Consider the following 4362-nt stretch of genomic DNA (forward strand, 5'->3'; position numbering starts at 1 on the left):
ATTATAGGTGTACACCACCACATCTGGTCCTACTCTTATATGCAAGCATTTATTGCCTTTAGGGTGGAAAGGAAGACAGCAATTGGGTGAGAAAAAAAGGATAGCTCTCCAGTTTTGTGCTAGTGATAAACAGCATTTTTTGGGGGGAGGGGGTACAGGAATTGAACTCAGGCTTGGTAGGCAGGCACTTATGCCACTGAGCTATCTCCCCAGCCCACAGTCTTTTAAAGATTTTCACTATCAGTAGTGGGGAAATATGTCCAGGTTCAGAGGTTCCCTCCTAAAATGCTTACTCTAGATTCTTTTTAAAATGATATACTAATAAGTTTCGGACATAAATATGTTGCAAAGGGGAAAAAGAGCTAGCATGTGAATTTCATTAGGTGAAGATTCCTTAGTTAAAAAAGCAGATTTGTAGAGTGGCAATGAAGGGAAAAGAAAAGGTAGACAGTAGCAAAAAGGATCTGATTACTACTTTTCACTCAGCCTTCTCCCAGGCTTCAGTAACAGGGCTTCCAGAGAGGATGCCAAGATATTCTTAGTAGCAGCATTCAAGAAAGCAGTGGTGTGGCCTCTGGGCCAGTCTGCTAGACACACTGGTCCTATGTAGTCACTGGTGTGACACTGGAGGCAACTGGGCAAACTGCCTATAATAGTAGTAAGGACCTATTCAGATAAAAATTTCTGGAAGTCTCATATTGAAAAGATCCACAGAACATTTGCTGAAGTAGGGGACAGTTGGTCACAATGATCTGCTACAAATTCTAATATTTAAATTAGACTAACATAAATGTGATTCCTTTGAGTCTTTTGACTTTGTATTAGATATCTGGATATGTTTCTCCATTGAAACAATTTCACTCTTACTTTTTCAGATTTTGGCGGTTTATAGCTGGGTCCAAATTTGTGAAAGGCCGATAGGTTAAAAGGCAAAAAAATAACTAAAAGAAGTTTTATGTGTCAGTCAAGAATGGCTTAATATTATTAATTTTCTTCTTTGAACATCTTACCTAAGTGCTTTCCTAAAGATACTAGCTCAGGATTTCCACCACATGCCTCAGTTTGTTTATAGGCTTCAGACTCAAGCTGTCTAAGAGTATTCCGAGTACACTGAAAAGAACCTACATCCTCAAGATATTGGACACAGTATTTTTTAATATCTGTGTTTTCTGTTCTCTGGTGCAAGATGTTCCGCACCTGGGTGCTTTCAGGTTTTGACCGAATAGCATGAATAGTAGGGAATGAGAACTTTCCTTCTGTCAGATCTTCACAAAAACTTTTGCTTTCACTGTATTCTTTGGAGCGGAGGTTGGCATAATCATCTCTAATTTGGAAAAAGAGTCCAAGTGTGTTAAGCAGTGGTTTTAAATCTTCTTTGTAGTCAGAGAACAACTGCATGAGACCTACTGCTAATCCAAATAGTCCTCCTGTCTTCTGCAGCACCATGGCTTTATATTCTTCTTCTGTGGGACAAATGTAATTATCCCTCCAGTAACTATCTAGGCCTTGTCCCTGGTGGAGTTCCAAAAGCTGGCAGGTAAAGAGCTTCACTGCGTCCGGGTGATCAAGGGCTAAGACTTTCTGTAAGCCAAGGAAATATACGTAATTGGCAGAACTGATGACAGATGGAGTTCCACAGATGCTGTGTGCTACAGGAAAGCCACGTCGGAGTTTTGAATTGTCCTCAATATCCCCAATGAGTAAACTGGCATTATGCAACATTTCTGTCACTTCAGTGATAATCTGTAGTTTGTCTTCCGGAACTTTTAGCCAATGATTAAATGCTTGTGAAAGTTTTGTGCTCACTTGCTTACCTGGTAATGGAAGTAAGTACCTGTAGGATTCTAGAAGAATTCTTTGGACATTTTCTTGACTCTTCTCCATTGTTTTCAAATTTGATGGCCGCCGCCGCTGCTGCCGCCACTCACGGTTCCACAGTGACCTCACGACTTTCCAATGCCAGTCCTCAGTAAAGCATCCAGCATCAGCCTCCCTCTTTGTAGTTCAGATCAAGGCTTCTTCTGATGCCTACACGAATCCCTCCTCCTGCTTCACCACAGAACTCTCCGCACTCCTCCTCTACTAGCAACTCCACATTACTCGGTGCAAGACCCCGTTTGTTTTTTAAAAGAGAATAAAAAAATAAGAAAAAAAACCCTTAAAAATGATACAGAATTTCAAAACAAGATGATAGGAAATCAACAATGGTTGTTACATTGCATATTGTTATAGTCAAAGCAGCTGTTCAGATTACGAGAAGTAAGCATGTAAAATTGGTCAAAAAAAAAAAAAAAGCATTAACTGTACCTTTCCATAGCCAATAGAAATTAGTAGTACCATTATCTTAGCTATCTTGTGATTGTATTCAGCGTGGTCTCCAAAAGAATGAGACATACCAGCTACTATTTAGTAGACATCAGTAAAGTCAGAAAAAGACACATCATTCCAGGATCCCCAAAAGGTCTTTATCAACTTCTATCCCAGATTGCAGGAATGCAATGCTGTTACCCACCACTTTCCATACTTGCATGATCTAAGCATCACCTGCGTTTGGCATTGGTAAAATACAATGTCAGACTCTTCTCTGAGAGAGAGAGAGAGAGAGAGAGAGAGAGAGAGAGAGAGAGAGATCCACAGGGAACTGAGCAGGAGTCTCCTACAGATGCTTGTTAGTCTGAAGGAATGCACTGGGACACTGCCATAAGCCATGGGTGCTTCCTGGAAGAACGGTGGAGCAGGGACAAGAGGTCTCCTCAGAGGCCGCCCCCTGTCATGGATGTAACTCCACCTCTGCAACCAGTAAGGTCCTGCTGGGACATTTTGGACTAGAATCTTATAAGAGTGGACACTGCATTTGCCAGTGTCAGAACAAGTTCACTTTTTGGGTTAGGAAACCAGAAAAGATTGAGTTCAAGATACTACCTGGAAGTGGTGCATGCCAGGTTGTGTGTAAGTGTTGTTCCAAGCCTCCTGTGGCTTTTTCAACTTGTCAGTGTTCCCACGTGTAAAACTGGGATACCAGTGCCCATTTCATGGGATTTCTGTGAGAACTAAAGGAGAAGGATCATCTATCTGGACAGCCCTTAACAAGGAGCCTGGCGCGCATGCATTGCTATTGTTTTTTTAACTTTTAACTTTTTTTTTTTTTTTTTTTTTTTGGTATCAGGGATCAAACTCAGGACCTTGCGCTTGCCTGGCAAGGGCAAGCACTTATTCCACTGAGCTACCTCCCTGGTAACCTCCCGCATTGCTATTGTTAAGGGAGGCTAGGATTTGAATTTTCATGTTTAAATAACACAGCTAGAAGTTAGCATTGCAGTTGCTTTTTCTATAAAAGTTATCCCCTCAAATGAGTTAGTTCTTCTGCTATTACTGTGCGATTCAACCCAAGTGGAATTTTTCTAGAACGTCTAAAATTGTCCTATTATTTCATAACTCTGAGTTACAAACTGCTAGTCTGCAGATGTCTTGCCTGGCCTGTACATTTAAAAAAAGAACGAGTTCCTACACTTACGTATCTAGACCTCTCACAGAAAAGTCTTGATTTTCAAGTTTTGTTGAGAAGCCAGAGCTGTGGCCCCACGGAACTGAGGAGGGGCCATCACTTGAAACAGGAGACCTGGTATAGCTTGCTGCTTCTTGCTGATTTTTGTGACTTGCTGGCCCTGTAGGCATCTGAGTTTGCTGCCTGGACACCCAAAGTGATGTCTTAATTTCTCATACATTTTAATAGTCAGCTCTTAGCCTGCTTTGTAGGCCTTGAATAGACGAACTGAGAAAATAGCCCCAACTCCCTTTCCACCAACAGATGGACGACCCCCAGCCAATCAAGCCTGCATCCCCCTTCCATAAATATCCGCAGAATCACCTCATGTGATTCTACAACAGCTTCCAGCTGAAGTCTGGACCCTGTAACAAGATCACCCCAATCCCAGAGCCCTGTCAATTCCACCTTCATTTTCTAGTCTGCATCCTCTGGGTCCAGGGAAACCCAGCTGTACCCCATGCCATGATCAGACCCTGCTTTCTCTCCATCTCAGATCCTCCATCCTCCTCCACACCCTTTCTCTGCAAATTTATACATCTTTCAAGTTCTGTCTCCCCAAGGATGATTTGTCCGGTTTCTCCAGCCAGAGGCAGCCTCTTATCATGGCATCCTATAATCCTTGGCTTGTAACTATATATGTAGGACACATCCCAGCATGCTTTGGACTGTGCTTAAGTGTATCCGTCTCTTAATTCTAGCTCAGGATGTGCATGCAGCACTTCCTAGTGGCACGCGTTTGTCATCATAGCACTCGGGGAGATGGAGGTGAGAAGATGGCAAACTGTAGCCCAGCCTAAGAAATGTAGCAAGATCCT

The 4362-nt window shown here is 42.4% G+C and overlaps 1 pseudogene; it reads right to left on the reverse strand.

Annotated features, from left to right (window-relative positions):
- Nucleotides 1-864: 864 nt before the first annotated feature.
- On the reverse strand, nucleotides 865-1894 carry LOC101564231 (annotated as a pseudogene).
- Between the last annotated feature and the right edge of the window lie 2468 nt (nucleotides 1895-4362).

The sequence above is a fragment of the Octodon degus genome, unplaced genomic scaffold, assembly GCF_000260255.1.
Source record: "Octodon degus isolate 3935 unplaced genomic scaffold, OctDeg1.0 scaffold00003, whole genome shotgun sequence".
Classification (NCBI taxonomy): Eukaryota; Metazoa; Chordata; class Mammalia; order Rodentia; family Octodontidae; genus Octodon; species Octodon degus.